At 45.6% G+C, this 21,503-nt stretch overlaps 1 protein-coding gene and 1 pseudogene across 1 annotated transcript in view; both read right to left on the bottom strand.

Moving 5' to 3' along the window:
* Positions 1-21,503, bottom strand: part of LOC126215067 (protein timeless homolog) — a 506,610-nt gene that overhangs the window by 198,833 nt on the left and 286,274 nt on the right. The window lies entirely within an intron of this gene.
* LOC126215437 (5S ribosomal RNA) lies at positions 40-157 on the bottom strand (annotated as a pseudogene).

Below are 21,503 nucleotides of genomic sequence, written 5' to 3' on the forward strand. Positions count from 1 at the left end.
TCCTCAATGGCATGACGAGGCTGAGTGCACCCCGAAAAATGGCAACAGCGCATGGCGGCCTGGATGGTCACCCATCCAAGTGCCGACCACGCCCGACAGCGCTTAACTTCGGTGATCTGACGGGAACCGGTGTATCCACTGCGGCAAGGCTGTTGCCCTACTTCTCGCCTGTGCACCTGTACAGTGTACAATCACCAACAAATTTAACGTATTCACAAACTCCTTTTCCTTCACACCAAATAAATACACTTTCATTTACATTAATCTTACGTCTATTACGAGTATACAGGACAAAGGGTGAAGGAGACATATCGGATGATTTGCCAAAGTCTTTATTTGCGTTTTCCGTGACATGATATGTTTTGTAGGCTATGATGTCTCTGTCGACGAAGCTTTCCAATCCAGACACGTTTGACACACCTGTACCACCTCGTACGATGGCTACTGTTAACCAGCCATTCCCATGTGACAATGTGTCATTCAAGTCAATGCTGAAATTCAGTCTGCAACCACAAAAAACACTAGGTCCATCTAGCAAGGCATGTGCGGCAACAGATTTGATTGTATTCTTCTTCTTGTCAGCGGCGGACGTTGACATTTCTACATCTTCTATCGTCTTATATATTGTCTGTCTTGTACGACGTCGGAGCCTTCTATAGCGCATGTTGGCAGCGTTCAATGCAGTTGCCCGTGCGACAGCAGCAGCGCGACTAAGGCGGTGGCCTCTTATCGCTCGCTCCAAGGACGTCGAATTGTAATCTTATGTAAACAACTGTAGTCGTCCACTGCAGGCTCCGCCGCAAATGTCAACGTCCGCCGCTGACAAGAAGAAGAATACAATCAAATCTGTTGCCGCACATGCCTTGCTAGATGGACCTAGTGTTTTTTTGTGGCTGCAGACTGAATTTCAGCATTGACTTGAATGACACATTCTCACATGGGAATGGCTGGTTAACAGTAGCCATCGTACGAGGTGGTACAGGTGTGTCAAACGTGTCTGGATTGGAAAGCTTCGTCGACAGAGACATCATAGCCTACGAAACATATCATGTCACGGAAAACGCAAATAAAGACTTTGGCAAATCATCATATATGTCTCCTTCACCCTTTGTCCTGTATACTGCACCTACCTTATTCCAAGACAGAGTACAGCTTTAAATGTTAGGGAGTTTTGGGTCACCCTGTAGAGTACAATGAACTTGCAAAGATTTTAATAATGATCTGTATCCTGTGTTTATTCTTTTAAAAACATGTAAATATTATTTCGCGCTATATGTAAATTGCACACCCTTACCAAAATAGCATACGGAAATAACTGAACAACATCTGCTAATGAACATTTTATGATGGATTTATAGCAAAGGTAGAAACGCAGAAATAGGACACACAAGAAATTTTCTGTACAGTGGGACAAAAGAGAAACTTTTAAATAATTTGAAAGGGTTTGCGCCGACCAACTATTATGAATAGGATGTCAGATACGCTGTGTAAGTAATCTCATGAGAGTCACTCGCGACGGGTATGAATACCACCACCAGCATTTTCTTCTGAGGCGGCCAGTCGTAAGTGTGAGTGAGACAGACAGACAGACAGACAGAGAGAGAGAGAGACCGGCACGGGGAGATAAGCGCCTCAGATTCTGATTTCTGTGGACGGGACCCGGACACGGCGAATCTTAATTAAAAAATTTAGTGACCGGGTGAAAGTGCCTGCTGGACCGGAATCCGGCAATTACTCTGGACTTGGAAACCTGCTGACAGGCAGATCAATGCCCTCGCGCCGTGATGAGATCGTTTCCCTGGCAACCGTGTGATCAGCCATCGCAGAGTTCAAAGCACGGAACTGCCGCTCTTTGGGAGATGCAAATACAATAAAATAAAATAAAATAAATAAAATAAAAAGCAAGCGGCACGCATCGCTGAGCTGTTTCGCGCCGATGATGCGTTCAAATATCGCTTCCCATCAGGGCGTCCCCTGGCGCCGGTGGTACGACCAAAAATCTGCCTCGAATTCTTTCACCTCCACGGTACAGTGAACCACAGAGGGCACATCGCGCTAGTACTGTCCATTTTCTTTCCAATTCCGTTCACGTACTGGGCGGGGGAACCACGGCTTTCTATACGCCTCGGTACGCGCCTTAATTTCTTACACTACCTGTTCAAAAGTATCCGGACATCTGTTAATGGAAATTAGATGGGAGCAGATAAATAGGCGAAAACAGCTTATCGTTGAGTAAATGACAGTGGTTATACGAGGATAATCCCAAAAGTAAGGTATCCTAATTTTTTTAATAAGTACCGGGTGATCAAAAAGTCAGTATAAATTTGAAAACTGAATAAATCACGGAATAATGTAGATAGAGAGGTACAAATTGACACACATGCTTGGAATGACATGGGGTTTTATTAGAACGAAAAAAATACAAACTTTCAAAAAATGTCCGACAGATGGCGCTTCATCTGATCAGAATAGCAATAATTAGCATAACAAAGTAAGACAAAGCAAAGATGATGTTCTTGACAGAGGAATAATGTTGTGAACAGCACTGTAAAGCATGTCCGGAGTTATGGTGAGACATTGGCGTCGGATGTTGTCTTTCAGCATCCCTAGAGATGTCGGTCGATCACGGCAAACTTGCGACTTCAGGTAACCCCAAAGCCAATAGTCGCTCGGACTGAGGTCTGGGGACCTGGGAGGCCAAGCATGACGAAAGTGGCGGCTGAGCACACGATCATCACCAAACGACGCGCGCAAGAGATCTTTCACGCGTCTAGAAATATGGGGTGGAGCGCCATCCTGCATACACATCGTACGTTCCAGCAGGTGTTTATCAGCCAGGCTGATTCTGTAACATATCGGCGTACCTCTCACCCGTCACGGTAGCTGTTAAAAAACCAGAATCATGCATTTCCTCGAAGAAAAAAGGCCCGATAACGGTAGATGTGGTAAATCCAACCCGTACCGTGACTTTCTCGTCATGCAATGGAGTTTCCACGACAGTTGTAGGATTTTCGGTAGCCAAAATTCTGCAGTTGTGGGCGTTGACAGACCCACGGAGCGTGAAATGAGCTTCGTCGGTCCACGACACGTTACTCAACCAATCGTCATCTTCCGCCATCCTTTGAAACGCCCACACCGCAAATGACCTCTGCTTCATTAAATCGCCAGGTAACAGTTCATGATGCCGATAGATTCTGTACGGATAGCATCGCAGGGTACGCCTCAGTGCCAACCAAACAGTAGTGTATGGAATGCCTGTGCGACGTGCGACTGCACGAGCGCTGACTTCCCCGTGCATTGACCAATCCGCTAGTCTTCATTTCTTCCCGAACTGTCTCAGCAGCATAACGCCTTGTGCTCGGTCGGCCACTGCGGGGTCTATCGTCTAAACAACCCGTTGCTTCGAACTTCGAAATCATTCTCGCGACAGCTGCATTTGTCAATGGACCTTCACCCGTTCGAATCCCCTTCCTATGGCGATAGGATCGTAACGCTGAACTAGCACATTCCCCATTCTGATAATACAGCTTCACTAAAAGCGCCTTTTCAGGTAACGTCAACATGCTGCGACTGCTGGCGCATCAGATTCTCTCTCTCATTACAGCCGATGTCATTCCAAGCTTTGACCCTGTGCCCTTAGTCATGTTGTACTAATGGACAAGATGTCTCAATTAGTGACGACGCCTTTGGCACAATTGTTTCATTAATCTCCATTACATGATGTAATTTCAGATTTTTTACTTCTGATGAAGGTATATTTATATGTACCGAAACCTTGGTCAAGAAATTTTAATAAATTTTTATCCTGCAACTGTTTTTGGCTGTCATCCTTTATCGTGAAGAATTTCAACAGTTGCTGTTTGCAGTCATGTTTAAAATCTTGAGACAGTGTTTTTTGCCAATTTCACAGATTTTTTTGACGATTTCGATGTTATTTTTTCCAATTTTGGTAATATATATTTTGAAATTTAGGTGCAAGCTCTTCTTCCCTAACAATAGGTGGTATGTTTATTTCACATTGTAATTCGTTACGCGGGAAATGAACTATAATTTAAAATTATACACGATCCTCTGCCTTGAGAAGAAAAGAAGTCAAAATCCAATTTCGACATTTAACAAAATTTCGGCGCAATCTTTCTTCCCAACAATAGGTGGTATTTTTTATTTCACATTATAATTAGTTACGTGGGAAATGAACAATAATTTAAAATTATATATGATCCTCTGCCTTGAGAAGAAAAGAAGTCAAAATCCAATTTCGACATTTAACAACTATCAGCTGTGAACATTGCGACAACTGACGTCCTCGCATTTACACCATTCTTTAATACGGGAATGCGACAAACTACGTGATATTTCGTAAAAATTGCTGACTTCGCGTTATTTCGCTGAAACTACCGGTTTCGCGCGAAATTTTTATATGTCTAGTAACTGTAGTGTTGCGCTAATTCAGTGGGCGAGATGGACGCTGGGATGTGAACTCCAGGAGACGGTGGGGCCTGAGACTCTTCCTCTACTGGGGTCGAAGGCTGGCTACGGTCTGCCGGTGCCAGCTCCGCAAATCAGAATATGGAGGAGGCAGCCTTGGCGACGCCGTCGTTGAATATTATTGGGGAGTTCCCGCGGAATCCCTCGGAATCGGAAAGCGGCCAGTTGAAGGTGGCGCAGAGAGATGGACCAGCCCACAGCCAATCGGTCGCTGGGATCCCGAGCTCATTCGGAATGGGAGAGCCAGGGAGCGAGAGGCATCCCGCCTCCACAAGAGCCGTGTCGCCGAGGGAGGCTGCTAGCGTATCTGCTCTCTATTACTGCGGACTGCGCGAACGCTTGAACCGCAATCCACAGGGACAGCATCCAACACTTCATCTGCTAAACTGCGGCAGCAGTTGCCACACGGGAAACTAATGTTATCAATATACACTACTGGCCATTAAAATTGCTCCACCAAGAAGAAATGCAGATGATAAACGGGTATTCATTGGACAAATATTTTGTACTAGAACTGACATGTGATTAGATTTTCAGGCAATTTGGGTGCATACATCCTGAGAAATCAGTACCCAGAACAACCACCTCTGGCCGTAATAACGGCCTTGAAACGCCTGGGCATTGAGTCAAATAGAGCTTGCATGGCGTGTATAGGTACAGCTGCCCATGCAGCTTCAACACGATACCACAGTTCATCAAGAGTAGTGACTGGCGTATTGTGACGAGCCACTTGCTCGGCCACCATTGACCAGACGTTTTCAATCGGTGAGAGATCTGGAGAATGTGCTGGCCAAGGCAGCAGTCGAACATTTTCTGTATCCAGAAAGGCCCGTATAGGACCTGCAACATACGGTCGTGCATTATCCTGCTGAAATGTTGGGTTTCGCAGGGATCGAATGAGGGTAGAGCCACGGGTCGTAACACATGTGAAATGTAACGTCCACTGTTCAAAGCGGCGTCAATGCGTACAAGAGGTAACCGAGACGTGTAACCAATGGCACCCCATACCATCACGCCGGATGATACGCCAGTATGGCGATGACGAATACACGCTTCCAATGTGCGTTCACTGCGATGTCGCCAAACACGGATGCGACTATCACGATGATGTAAACAGAACCTGGATTCATCCGAAAAAATGACGTTTTGCCATTCGTGCACCCAGGTTCGTTGTTGAGTACACCATCGCAGGCGCTCCTGCCTGTGATGCAGCGTCAAGGGTAACCGCAGCCATGGTCTCCGAGGTGATATTCCATGCTGCTGCAAACGTCGTCGAACTGTTCGTGCAGATGGTTGTTGTCTTGCAAACGTTCCCATCTGTCGACTCAGGGATCGAGACGTGGCTGTACGATCCGTTAAAGCCATGCGGATAAGATGCCTGTCATCTCGCCTGCTAGTGATACGAGGGTGTTGGGATCCAGCACGGCGTTCCGTATTACCCTCCTGAACCCACCGATTCCATGTTCTGCTCGTTTTGTATTATCACGTAATAGGGGAGAGAGTGTGGCAGATATGATACGCGAATTGGGATGGAAGTCATTAAAGAAAAGACGCTTTTCGTCGCGGCGGGATCTATTTACGAAACTTCAGTCACCAACTTTCTCTTCCGAATGCGAAAATATTTTGTTGAGCCCAACCTACATAGGTAGGAATGGTCATCAAAATAAAATAAGAGAAATCAGAGCTCGAACAGAAAGGTTTAGGTGTTCGTTTTTCCCGCGCGCTGTTCGGGAGTGGAATGGTAGAGAGATAGTATGATTGTGGTTCGATGAACCCTCTGCCAAGCACTTAAATGTGAATTGCAGAGTAATCATGTAGATGTAGAAGTAGTGTATTAAGCGATCTTGACGTAATAAATTATCATAGTGCATATGACTGTACCGCCGTACCTTTTGGTTAGGCTCTGAATAATGTTAGTTGTTGGAAATGAGGGCTCCGAAATTCAAAGCACGTTCGGCGTGTTAAAAACACTGGAGACATGATCTGTGTGTGCCGAGACGTCGGCTGCCCTGTGAATGGGAAGGTCTTATCGCACTCTGCTGGGCATAGCCGGTTCCTCCTCTGAAGCAGAAGTTCTGCGCAGCCTCGGAGATAAACATCTGGGCCGCACCTGGGTACTGCTTCTCTGCTACGCCCGCCAGATACTGTGTGTGTGTGTGTGTGTGTGTGTATACGGCTGTAGCTCCCTGGCTGTCGTCGCATCGCTTTGGATCTGCGGCAGCGTCACCGTGTATAATGTTATTAACGGCGCGAGCGAGCGCCGCCGCTGTTTGTACCGCGGCTGCCCGACGGAAGTCAGGCGTAGAGTCCTAAAAGGGAAGGGGGGAGGGGAGAGGTGGGGAGGGCTTGAGAGAGGGGGCACGCTGTTTGCATAGTCGCCTCGTTAATTATAATCCGTCTCCTGGAATTCAAGGCAGCGTCCCGCGTAAAGGAGGATGGAGCGGTTTTGAGGAGCTAGTAGGGGTTGGTGCTATGATGTGGCGATAGGAGGGAAAAAAGAGAGAGAAGAAAAGGGGGGAAGGGCGCTCTGAAGTGGTATTGAGACATAATGCACAAGCTCCACCCACCCGTGATTTTTTAAACAGAAAAGAGTGATAGGCCATGGAGTGGTGAGGGATAAGAACAAAAAAGAAGTTAGTCAAATTTCCAAAGGAGGGACTGCTACCTCTCTGACCCCCCCCCCCCCCCCCGCCCGGATGGCCAAGAGAGATAGCCCACGCGAGTTCAGTTTGAAGGGCGCGCGCGTATGGGTTGGCAGCACTGGATGCGTCTGCGCGCACAGTGCGGGGAGTCCCCTCCGGGGGATTAGATAAGGAGTCGCCGGGCGGGCGCCTCAGAAAGGGGGACGCCAATTACAAAGATAAACACGGATTAAACAGCGTGGCGGACGAAGTGATGGTTACCGCGCAAGCAGGGGGGGGGGGGGGGTAGAGAAGAATCCCTTCCGGCCTGCCCCGCCCCTGAGGTTCTGGCGGGGGCGTTTGTCGCCAGAATAAACAGAGCGAGACTCGCGGAAAACCAAACCGCACGCCGTTGGGGCGAGGTGCCTCTAAAGGCCCATTCAATTAAGCCCGCGAGGCACGGAGCAGATAGCGGCCGCCTTTTCCGAGCGGCTGGAGAGCGCCCAAAGTCGACGTAAATGAGGAGGGCAGGACGTGGTCGCTGAAAGGAGACTGCGCGACGAAAGAAAAGCGCCGGGCTGCATGAATATTAAAACGTGTTCCCGCCGTGCGGAAGTTATCAGAAGGTGGGAGGGGTACGGGCCTTCTGATGAAGCGGTTGCACGGCTGCCGAACAGGGGAACACAGACGCATGGGGGCAGGCGCACGAATTACATGACGAAGCAACCACTAGCTCCTCGTATGTGTGACAGCTGACATGGAGACTAGATACACACACACACACACACACACTATGTTTCTTTATTTAAAAAAATCTCGGCAAACTATGACGGGCTGTAGAGTGTCCTGGGAACAAATTGAGAACAGGAACCCACGCCCGGAAACGTCATCCAAAGATGTTACAGGGTTACCAAGATAAAAGTGGTGAACTGTTGTCACTAGCGTATAGCGAGTTCTAACACTTACGTCTCACCTCTACCTACAGTGTGTAAACTTTTAGATGGCAGACCTCTCCCTAGTCCTGAATCGGTAGAAGTCGGTAAACGTCGGGAGGCTTCGGTAGGCACGCAGTTTCGACTGCTGCCAACATTACGTAGCTGACTGTGTTGTACAAGGTAGACAATGTCGTCTGCTTCGTTATTGTTTTGCGCTGTACTGTTCTGCGTGTTTTTATTGTACAGTTGTGCTAAACATTATCAAAATGGGTGAAGAGGCAGTCATTACTCTCGTGTTTTGTGTAGTAAAGCAGTTATTACTATGAGTGGGTTTAATATACATACTTTGCTGTACCCTCATTTTGGGACAGAAGAAACACAGCCTCGTGTTAGTTCATGCACATCTCGGTTGAATACTTGTTTGGATGTTCTTGGTCGTAGTCGAACAAATGCTACAACATCTCCTTCAGAGATGTTAATTGTTTCAAAGCCAGCTTATAATCAGTATTGTTGCGTAAGGCATTTGAAGTATGGCGAGTCTATTGGTGATCTTGCAAGGTATGCAACTTCACATATTCGTTGGCGTAAAGTTCATAGCAAAATGCGTTACAGGTTTTATCATTATTTTAAGCCTGCAAAGTCTTGTGATTTGGAGTCGGGAGTCGCCAAGAACCCTTACCGGTAGGCGTACGGTGAGAAGGAAACCAGTATTACGTAGCGATGTTCGCAAAATTATATTGCGTGTGATTGAATGTTGCGAAAGGGAAAGGGAGCAGAAAAAATTGCTTCACCCCATTTACAAATCTTCAGTGAGAGCTGTTACATACACAGGACAAAGCATGCGTAGCACTGGAAGATACAAACAGTTTTCCAAGAATCATCCTGGCGTATCACCACAAACGCCTGGCAAGAAAAGGTGAGTTCATATATTTTGTTCGCGATCACTTTGAAGGAGCCCCCTGTTTCGTCCGAATTATATTTCATTTTTCCTTGCCACCGTATTGCTTTGTATGGAAACACCACTGGGTACTGCATTATTTCGAAATACATGCTCTCATTCTCAAATAGTGGATGCATAAATCTGGGTATTTTCCCGCGGTGGCATCTCATTGTTTATGACGTCATATCTCCTCAAGAATGTGTCTTCTTTCTTTTTTTCGGCTAGGAACCTTCGTGGGCGAGCAGAGAGCAAATCACCAAAATTTCACCGCAATCGGATGAATGGTTTGGGAACGCACAGAGGGCAGACAGACATACATTCGTATTTATATATATGAGATTGACAGTTACGTTATACTATATGACCTGTTTAAGTATATTTGAATTTTATAATTAATAGTTTAACATTGCGGGGAATGAAATAAAATGAAAAAAAAAATTGCGAGCAGTTGGAAACGAACTCGGGTCAGCTGCATAAGCCTTTACCCAATCAATTGCGCTACGCATGGTACAGCGATCTACCTGTTGAAACATTGTCCATTACTCTTTTCGGGCGTTCGGAGAACAACTCACCAAAGTTTCATTGCAATCGGATGAATGGTTTGTGAGCGCATAGTAGACAAACATACATACATTCATTTTTATATATATATATAGATTTTAATGTACGTGACAATTTCAGTTTCGTTTACGAACAACATTTAAAGCGAGGTTTACTTCCAAGCCTTTCGTCTGCTTTCGTGTAAGCATGACGCGCAATTTGTAGTGCCAGCACTGCAACTGCTAGGCGTGCCTTGTCCCCCCCCCCCCCCCGGCTCCACGCACCTCGCCAGCCAATGCTTGCTTCCTCCTCTCCCCGCACTCCCCTCACAACTCAACTGTCTTACAGTTAACACACTATACGCTTGAAGTCGTCCTCAGATGGGACGAACGTTGTTCAGTGGAACACTGTTCTGTGGGAAGTGAAAAAGTACTCTGTGAAAGTCTATTCATATAAAAAGCACTCCGTTATCACGACACGAGTGGCCTTCCGGGACCATCTGACCGCCGTATCATCCTCCGAGGAAGATGCGGATAGGAGGGGCGTGGGGTCAGCACACCGCTCTCCCGGTCGTTATGATGGTATTCTCGATCGAAGCCGCTACTATTCGGCCGAGTAGCTCCTCAATTGTCATCACGAGGCTGAGTGCAGCCCGGAAAATGGCAACAGCGCATGGCGGCTGAATGGTCACCAATCCAACTGCCGGCCACGCCCAACAGCGCTTAAATTCGGTGATCTCACAGGAACCGGTGTATCCATTGCGGCAAGGCGTAGTCGAAAGCTTATTAATAACATAGCAATTTTCTGCTCCGACACTTTGACGATACTAGCTTTTTAAAAATTGTATTTTGATTTCTGTGTATTAGTTACTATTTAAAACTGAAGCAATCAGCCGGCCGCTGTGGCCGAGCGGTTCTAGGCGCTTGAGTCCGGAACCGCGTTGCTGCTGTGTGTGACGTCCTTTCTAAGTTCTAGGGGACTGATGACCTCAGATGTTAAGTCCCATAGGGCTCAGAGCCATCTGAACCATTTTTTGTATCCAAGGTCCTGTGGTTTATAGACAGTCGAACGAGTAGTGGGTTCTGTTGACGTTCCACTTTGGCTGACTCCGCCGGCTGCCCGTTGTGTGGAGTGCGAGGCGGCTGAGCTAGGCCGACTGCGGGGGTGTGAAGCGCGGCGCGCGAGGCCCGGACTTCGACCCCCGGAGCGCAGATCGATCCCCGCCGGGGGCGGCGGTGCCCGGCTGGTGTGGTGCCGCAGCTGACGCGGCAGGAATCCGGCTGATCCCGCCTCGGCCCCAGCCGCGGCGCCGCTCTTCAGCCCAGATCGATGGCCGCCCTTGGCAGAGCCCTCCAGCGAGCGCTCCGATAGCCGGGGACACCCTCCAACTTCCCCTCTCCCTCCTGCTGAGGCTCATTCCCAAAAAGTGCCCAGTCATCGCTCTTCCCTCACACATTACGGCTCGCCGGATCGTCGGCGCCGACCTTCCCGACAGCGAAACTGCCTGACAACTTGTACAGAAACAAAAATCGGATCTCAAAAGTTTGAATAAAACGTGGTGTCCCACAAGGCTTTGTTTTGGGTCTTCTGCTTTTTCCTGATATATAAAGCCCAGCCCACAGCGATCCTGGCAGCAATTTAATCGGCAGAGAGCATGTACGAACAAGATAATATGGACATATGAGGGTAATCCCAAAAGTAAGGCCTCCTATTATTTTTTGAAAGTACGTTGACCTGTTTCTGTGTACACTACTGGCCATTAAAATTGCTACACCACGAAGATGACGTGCTACAGACGCGAAATTTAACCGACTGGAAGAAGATGCTTTGATATGCAAATGATTAGCTTTCCAGGGCATTCACACCACGTTGGCGCCTGTGGCGACACCTACAACGTGCTGACATGAAAGTTTCTAACCGATTTCTCATGCACAAACAGCAGTTGACCGGCGTTACCTGCTGAAACATTGTTGTGATGCCTCGTGTAAGGAGCAGAAATGCGTACCATCACGTTTCCGACTTTGATAAAGGTCGGATTGTAGCCCATCGCGATTGCGGTTTATCGTATCGCGACATTGCTGCTCGCGTTGGTCGAGATCCTATTACTGTTAGCAGAATATGGAATTGGTAGGTTCAGGAGGGTAATACGGAACGCCGTGCTGGATCCCAATGGCCTCGTATCACTAGCAGTCGAGATGACAGGCATCTTATCCGCATGACTGTAGCGGATCGTGCAGCCACGTCTCGATCCCTGAGTCAACAATGCAAGACAAACATCTGTACGAACAGTTCGACGACGTTTGCAGCTGCATGGACTGTCAGCTCGGAGACCACAGCTGCGGTTACCTTTGACGCTGCACCACAGACAGGAGCGCCTGCGATGGTGTACTAGACGACGAACCTGGGTGCACGAATGGCAAAACGTCATTTTTTCGGATGAATCCAGGTTCTGTTGACAGCATCACGATGGTCGCATCTGTGTTTGGCGACATAGCGGTGAATGCACATTGGAAGTGTGTGTTCGTCATCGCCTATTGGCGTATCACCCGGCGTGATGGTATGGGCTGCCATTGGTTACACATCTCGGTCACCTCTTGTTCGCATTGACGGCACTTTGAACAATGGATGTTACATTTCAGATGTGTTACGACCCATGGCTCTACCCTTCATTCGATCCCTGCGAAACCCTACATTTCAGCAGGATAATGCACGACCGCATGTTGCACGTCCTGTACGGGCCTTTCTAAATACAGAAAATGTTCGACTGCTGCCATGGCCAGCACATTCTCCAGATCTCTCACCAATTGACAACGTCTGGTCAATGGTGGCCGAGCAACTGGCTCGTCACAATACGCCAGTCACTACTCTTGATGAACTGTGGTATCGTGTTGAAACTGCATCGGCAGCTGTACCTGTAACGCATTCCAGGCACTGTTTGATTCAATGCCTAGGCGTATCAAGGCCGTTATTACGGCCAGAGGTGGTTGTTCTGGGTACTGATTTCTCAGGATCTATCCACCCAAATTGCGTGAAAATGTAATCACATGTCAGTTCTAGAATAATACATTTGTCCAATCAATACCCGTTTATCATTTGCATTTCTCCTTGGTGTAGCAATTTTAATTGCCAGTAGTGTACAATGGTTTACGTCAGTTTACAGCTTGAACATTTAGCTAGTTTTCGAAATAATCACTATCTATGTTGATGCATTTTTGTAGACGCTGTGGCAGTTTTTGTATGCCCATGTCATACCAGCTCGCCGCCATGCTGTTAAGAAAGTTATGAACCTCGTCTTTCACCTCGTCGTCGGAGCTGAATCGCTTTCCGGCCAAATGTTCTTTTAACCTAGGGAACAGGTGATAGTCACTGGGCGCCAAGTCAGGACTATAGGGTGGGTGGGTAATTATGTTCCACTGAAACTGTTGCAGGAGAGCAACGGTTTGCCGAGCGATGTGTGGGCGAGCGTTGTCATGGAGAATGTGTACGCCCATGCTCAACATTCCTCTTCTCAGGTTCTGAATTGCCCGCTTGAATTTTTTCAGAGTCTCACAGTACCTGTCAGCGTTAATTGTGGTCCCAGCGATTCACCTCCGACGACGTGGTAAAAGAAGAGGTTCATAACTTTCTGAACAGCATGGCGGCGAGCTGGTATGACACGGGCATACAAAAACAGCCACAGCGTGTACAAAAATGGATCGACAGAAATGGTGATTATGTCGAAAAATAGCTAAATGTTCAAGCTGTAAACTGATGTACACCATTGTAGAAAGAAACAGGTCTATGTACTTATAAAAAAATAGGAGATCATACTTTTGGGATTACCCTCGTAATGTTTGTTTTGTTATAAATCCAGTCATGGATCACAAACATTTTATTAATCAGGTAATTACTGGCGGTGAGTTACGACGACTTCAAACCTGATTGCATCCAGTACGTTACTTATTTCGTGTCACTGCGTAGGGCCTATATAGATGGTACAGTCACATTAATCAGCCATACAATCTTGTGATCAAATTTCATGACGAAGCTCGTATGGCTGATTAATGTGACACGAATTATGTAATGTACTGGATTTACTGAAGTCTTAAAATCGACGTAGCTGACCGAATTTAATTACTTGATTAACAAAATTTTTTGCGATCCATGATTGGATTTATAACAAAACAAATATTACCTGGATCGCTGTGAAGACTGACTGCGAATACGTTGCAAGTCATGGACATAATACATACACAGAATGTAAGTTAATCATACGTAATTCCCCAGAAGGTTCTATTTTGGGTCCTCTGTTATTTCAGCCAAACTACCACAGGTACAGAGGATATTCCTCGTCAAAATAGTCTACTAGTAAACGATATTAACATTAATTTGGGGAACATGTTTCTGCGAATGTATGTTTGGACCAGGCGCGGCTCGTGGTTTCTATACTGGGGAAGGCTGCGGTATTTATCGATCGGAGCCAACATAGACCTAGGGTTACGCTACAGATTAGTCTGACATAAACAACTAAGGATTCAGGGGGAGGGGGGTGGGCATATCACTCTCTACCCATAATTTTACGTACTGTATCTTCTATAATCAGGTATTAAATATCATTAGAAGCTAACTTCGAGTTAAAATCTTTGGTTAGTGTTTTTATACGTCATCATTACAATTTCTGACACTTCGCAGCAAATCATATGAAAAGACGCGTTTCGGGGAGATCTTTAATGCGACGAATCTTAACTTTGCGGCTGCTTAATATTTTAGGTGTTTTCAGTTCTAAACTTAAGGCGTTTATTGTGGTTTACCTCCAGAGCTCGAAGTTTACGAGTTCGCATGACGATACTATGATGTGCAAGTAAAACTCACTAAAATCTTGCAAAATACACTCCGAAAAAGAAACTTGCTAATATCACACGATATCAACAAAAGCAGTCAGCATCAGCAAGCAAACAAGGAAAGTAAAGTAATGTGACAAATTTCGCGCGCTTTGTCCTCTAATCAATTATGAAACTCTCGCTAGATGGCAGTACTGTTATGTTACTGTAGTCTAGTGCACTCTGGCGGGATATTTGCAAACTAATTCTAAACGTGGATAAAATAGCCAATGGCAGAAACAAAACAACTATGTAAAACATTATCAAAACAATAGTACTAAACGTCGATTAATGACACATCGAAGCGTAGTAGAGATGTGCAGAGAGAGAGATTGGATAGCGAAGTTTCGGCCACTCTACATTCCTTTATTACATAGATAGAGGAACGTGAAAAACGTGTGGTGGTTGGTATGACACCCTTAGGCTGCAAGCTCTGAGCCTTCGGGTCGCCCATAAAGAGCAGTACTATGTAGAAGCCGCGCCCCCAAAACGCTACTACATGCAGCTTACGGACTTTCCAAGGCGCAGTCTAAACATTACTAACCGTTCGGAAAACATCTATCGATACAAACAGTTCCAAAAACGTTGACCGTCGTTATTTTAATCGGAATGGGAAATATGTGAAATTCGTCCTGATAATTTAAATTATGTAATACGTTCTTCCGAAATTTACTTTAACATATATTTTGGAGCGGCTCCGCCTCAGAGCCTTTAATTACGAGCCGCGCCTGGTTTGGACCATGGATGACAGTGAATCACTGACAATGGGAAACCCGGAAGGGGAGAGAATCGAAGTTTTGGAGATGTAAATAGAAGGATGTTGAAAATTTTGTAGACTGATACGTCAAAAATAAGATGGTTCTCCGCTGTATCGGTGTAGAAAGGAATGTACGAGAATAAAGAATAGGATGATACAATATGTGTTAATACAACAGGGGATACCTCAGTGCTAAAGCGAGCCGCAGTGAGCAAAAACAGTGCGCAAAGGCAAGACCTTTGAATACATCTAGCAAATAATCGCGGACGTTGGTTGTCAATGCTACTCTGAGATGAAGTTGGCACAGGAGAGAAAATCGTGGTTAACCGCAACAAATTAGTCAGCGGAGCGATAATTAATTTAAAAAAAAATGGCCATGTGCGGGTAGAATCCGCTCTCTGGGGGTTCCGTACCAACTTAATTATGTATAGACAGAGTTCACCCGTCTCGGGAATCGAAAATCTCGACCATTTCTGCCTGTTATGGACACTGATACTGGCACGGTATCGGTCCTGGGAATCCAAATACTTTCGACAATGTTTTAATTTTCGCTTTGAAGTCGGATAACAGATGACAATTTTTTTCTTATGATGTAATTAGAAATGAACGATTTCGGAAATTTTCCTTTACTTGTACTGCGAAACCTTGCTCCAAGCCAAATTTCATGACTCCTGGACACCCGAAAATATAGATTTTGATGAGTGACGTTGTATCAAAATTTGTGACATAAATGAACGTATCTTTTGAGTGCAGTGAATTCGAAGTTTACGGTTTTTACACCAGCAAGGGACCACAGCCATTAGCGACAAATTTCAGTTTGATACGCCTACCCTTTCCTGAGGTAAAAAGGTCTTATTTTTAACAGACAGTCTGATACGGAATATGAGAATGCTTTATTATTCCAGTCTCAGATCACAAATGAATGCTTTACACGATGACCGGTTTCAGTCTGTAATGACCATATTCAGATCTTTTTTACGCCATCTGATCTGCAGATGGTCATTAATGATTGAAACCGATCATCATCTAAAGAATTCATTTGTGATCAGAGACTGGAATAATAAAGCATTTTATAGTATTGGATCACTGTTTGTATACGCATTTATGTCGCAGCTGGGCAATAAGAGAAATTTTTATGTGATATAATTAGATACTAATCATATGTTGACAGATGTGAAATTACCGAACTGTTTAATAAGCCACGGCTGCAAAATACTAACACGAATTCTTTACAGACGAATGGAAAAACTGGTAGAAGCCGACCTCTGGGAAGATCAGTTTGGATTCCGTAGAAATATTGGAACTCGTGAGGCAATAGTGACCCTACGTCTTATCTTAGAAAATAGATTAAGGAAAGGCAAACCTATGTTTCTAGCATATGTAGACTTAGAGAAGGCTTTTGACAATGTTGACTGGAATGCTCTCCTTCAAATTCTGAAGGTGGCAGGGGTGAAATACAGGGAGCGAAAGGCTATTTACAATTTGTACAGAAACCAGATGGCAGTTATAAGAGTCGAGGGACATGAAAGGGAAGCAGTGGTTGGGAAGGGAGTGAGACAGGGTTGCAGCCTCTCCCCGATCCTATTCAATCTGTATGTTGAGCAAGCAGTAAAGGAAACAAAAGAAAAATTCGGAGTAGGAATTAAAATCCATGGAGAAGAAATAAAAACTTTGAGGTTCGCCGATTGTAATTCTGTCAGAGACAGCAAAGGACCTGGAAGAGCCACTGAGCGGAATGGACACTGTCTTGAAAGGAGGTTATATTATGAACATCAACAAAAGCTAAACGAGGATAATGGAATGTAGTCAAATTAAATCGGGTGATGCTGGGGGTATTAGATTAGGAAATGAGACGCTTAAAGTAGTAAATGAATTTTGCTATTTGGGGAGCAAAATGACTGATTATGGTCGAAGTAGAGAGGATATAAAATGCAGACTGGCAATGGCAAGGAAAGCGTTTCTGAAGAAGAGAAATTTGTAAACATGGAGTATAGATTTAAGTGTCGGGAAGTCGTTTCTGAAAGTATTTGTATGGAGTGTAGCCATGTATGGAAGTGAAACGTGGACGATAAATAGTTTAGACAAGAAGAGAATAGAAGCTTTCGAAATATGGTGCTTCAGAAGAATGCTAAAGATTAGATGGGTAGACCACATAACTAATGAGGAGGTACTGAATAGAATTGGAGAGAAGATGAATTTGAGGCTCAATTTGACTAGAAGAAGGGATCGGATGGTAGGGCATATTCTGATGCATCAAGGGATCACCAATTTAGTATTGTAGGGCAGCGTGGAGGGTAAAAATCGTAGAGAGAGACCGAGAGACGAATACACTAAGCAGATTCAGAAGGTTGTGGGTTGCAGTAGGTACTGGAAGATGAAGAAGCTTGCACAGGATAGAGTGTTATATCCTAGCCAGTAATGCCACCCGAGCCCGCTGCCAAAAGGTTGGCAGCATCAAAGTCCGGACGCCGTCCGCATAAGCAGCGCCAGCGAGACAGGAAATCGCCGCAAGTCTGCGCGCGCCACCGCTGGCTTCTGGCTTCTTAAGCGCTGGAGTCGCGAGCGCTAGGACAGTTCTGTACTCGCCGCTCAGTTGTATACTTGCCACCGAATTGTGTACTTGCTAGTCCGTTGTGTGTTCATCGCAGCAGAGTTGTTGTTTGTCGTCAGCCGACGCTGACCAAGCCGCTCCGACTCGAACTAGACAGATTTCTGTAGACCATGTTCACCACTGTGTTCTGTATCGTCGTTAATAAAGATAAGTACCGACTTTCATTTAATCCGAGTGTTTGGGGTTTCATCTTTCTGTTCACTGTTCCAGCGGACCGGTCGGCCCGCTATTAAAAGTGTGGCGGTGACTTCGTAGGCCGTTTCTACAGCGAAGTGTTGTCACTACGAAGGCCGTCACAAAATAGAGTAACATCGAGAGCTGCTTCAAACCAGTCTCTGGACTGAAGACCGCTACAACAACAACAATTAGAAACTAACAAATTTCAGATTTTTTACTTTAGTCCCACTGTGAATCCCCGGTTCTAGCCAAATTTTATGATTCTAGGTCAACGGGAAGCCCCCTATGTATTTTAATGAGTGAGTTTGCAAGTATCAAAATATGAGACACAAATAACCGCAACTTTTTATTGCATCGACTTAGTTTCAATTTTTTTACACCGCCAAGGGACCGTGGGCTTTAGTATGTGAAAATTTCAACTTGATAAGTCTATAGTTTCCTGAGACAAGGGTTGTCAACAGTCGGACAGGCAGACAGGCAGACAAAGGTTCCGTTTTTATCGATTCAGGCACGGAACCCTAAAAACGACCTTGATAAAGAACCTTGACAGATGTTAATCCTTGATAGATGCCTCGTGTGAATGTCATCAACACGTATGGGAAATAACTGTGGCCCTTCTCCACGAGGTATATGCCATGGTGTGTTTTTCTTGGATTATTACTTTGTGTGTCCTTTGTTTACTATTTTGTCCTCTACATGCTGCGAAATCCCAAAATTTGCGTAGCCTGTCTGCCTGAAACCGCCGAAAAAAAAACTAATTACTACATATGCATGGTAATTACAAAAGTATAATAAGGACTGTCAAGAATGTGACAAGTGAAATGTTTTGTGAGAGACACAGCAGGTCCCGTAATGAGGCACAGCGAACCCTTAGCAGTGTTTTAAATATTTAAATTACTAACAGTCATTCGTAATGCTCCCATTTATATGATTACTACCGAGGTCGGATTTTTGTGGGCACCCACAGTGTACGCGGAATGATTTTCGGCTCGTTTTACAATCGCTTGGCGTCGAGTTTATTATGGATGTATTTCATTACCGCCGGTTATAAAATATCGTATAATTTTGCGGCGTGCAGCAGCCAAAGCGCTGAATGACGCCCGTACGAGTGCGTGTAACTAATTACCAATTAATAACTGTTTATTAATAATCTCTGTTTCGCTCTTGCTTTCCTGTATTTTACCTCTGGTTTTCACCTATGAAAGTTGAAAATGGCTCTGAGCACTATGGGACTCAACTGCTGAGGTCATTAGTCCCCTAGAACTTAGAACTAGTTAAACCTAACTAACCTAAGGACATCACACACATCCATGCCCGAGGCAGGATTCGAACCTGCGACCGTAGCGGTCTCGCGGTTCCAGACTGCAGCGCCAGAACCGCGCGGCCACTTCGGCCGGCACCTATGAAAGTAATTTGATTTTCATCTGCTACATAACAGTCATGATTAGTCAAATGGCTCTGAGCACTATGGGACTCAACTGCTGTGGTCATCAGTCCCCTAGAACTTAGAACTACTTAAACCTAACTAACCTAAGGACATCACACACATCCATGCCCGAGGCAGGATTCGAACCTGCGACCGTAGCAGTCGCACGGTTCCGGTTTGCGCGCCTAGAACCGCGAGACCACCGCGGCCGGCAGTCATGATTAGTCATCTAGCTCTAATTCGTCGGGCGTGATACAGAAACGTTTCTCATGTCCTGCTGATATGTGCAGGACGTCAACGGGGGAATGGTCAATATTCAACGAACGAGAGGTGTTCCATGGTAGCGAGGATGAGCAAGTGCTCACATCTCTTAAGGCAGCCAGTTCCCTTTTTTACTAGGCTATTTTTTGTTGTTTTGGTCCACATTACTCTCAAAATACGGAAAGCAAAGCGATTATAGAGGCGGACTTTTGATCTACAATACCAAAGGTGAAGAAGTAGTGACATCTCTTAAGTTGTGTTGCAAAAAGGTACGGCCAAACTTTCAGGAAACATTCCTCACACACAAATAACGAAAAGATGTTATGTGGACATGTGTTCGGAAACGCTTAATTTTCATATTAGAGCTCATTTTAGTTTGTTCTTCCACCTACGCTCAATGCAGCACGTTATCATGATTTCATACGGGATACTCTACCTGTGCTGCTAGAACATGCGCCTTTACAAGTACGACACAACATGTGGTTCACGCACGATGGAGCTCCTGCACATTTCAGTCGAAGTGTTCGTACGCTTCTCAACAACAGATTCGGTGACCGATGGATTGGTAGAGGCGGACCAATCCATGGCCTCCGCGCTCTCCTGACCTCAACCATCTTTACTTTCATTTATGCGGCATCTGAAAGTTCTTGTCTACGCAACGCCGGTACCAAATGTAGAGACTCTTCGTGCTCGTATTGTGCACGGCTGTGATACAATACGCCATGCTCGAGGGCTGCATCAGCGCATGAGGGATTCCATGCGACCGAGGGTGGATACATGTATCCTCGCTAACGGAGGACATTTTGAACATTTCCTGTAACAAAGTGTTTGAAGTCACGCTGGTACGTTCTGTTGCTGTGTGTTTCCATTCCATGATTAATGTGATTTGAAGAGAAATAATAAAATGAGCTCTAACATGGAAAGTAAGCGTTTCCGGACACATGTCCACACAACATATTTTCTTTCTCTGTTTGTGAGGAATGTTTCCTGAAAGTTTGGCCGTACCTTTTTGTAACACCCTGTATGTTTAGAGCCAATACTAACAAACTGTTTTGCTTCGAATAATCGTTCCTATTATATTATTGAATATTGACCATTTCTCCTGGGGTATCCTGCGAATTACTAACCGGCTAAAAAGTTCATATGGTCGCAGTCGCAGGTTGCCTATCTAACAGTCTCCAAAAATTTGATTTTCAGTATTTCATACACACACTGAGGAGACAAAATTAATGGGATAGCGATAAGCACATATAGAAATAGTGGAAGTATCGCATACACGAGGTAAATAAGGGCAGTGCCTTGGTGGGGCTGTCATTTGTACTCGGGGGATTCATGTCAAAAGGTTTACGACGTCATTAGGGCTTTGATCGTGGAATGCAGTGGACATTCCATTTCGGAAGTCGTTAGGGGACGCAATGTTCTGAGGTCCACAGTGTCAAGAACGCGCCGAAACTACCGAATTTCAGGCATTATCTTCCTCAACGGACAACGCAGTGGCCGACAGCCTTCACTTAACGACCGAGAGCAGCGGCGTTTGCGCACAGTTGTCAGTGTTTACAGACAAGCAACAGCCCGCGAAATAACTGCAGTAATCAATATGGGACGTACGACGAACGTATCGGCCAGAAAAGTGCGAGAAAATTTGGTCTCAATGGGCTATGGCGGCAGACGACCGACACGAGTATATTTACTAACGGCACATCGCCTGCAACGCCTCTCCAGGGCTGGTGACCATATTGGTTAGACCCCTTGACCACTGTAAAACCGTGGCTTGGTCAGATGAGTCTCGATTTTAGATGGTAAGAGTGGGTGTGCAGACCCCACGAAGCCATAGAAACAAGCTGTCAACGACGGATTGCGCAAGCTGGTGGCGGTTCCATAATGGTGT

This window comes from Schistocerca nitens, chromosome 12 (assembly GCF_023898315.1).
Source record: "Schistocerca nitens isolate TAMUIC-IGC-003100 chromosome 12, iqSchNite1.1, whole genome shotgun sequence".
NCBI classification, from domain to species: Eukaryota; Metazoa; Arthropoda; class Insecta; order Orthoptera; family Acrididae; genus Schistocerca; species Schistocerca nitens.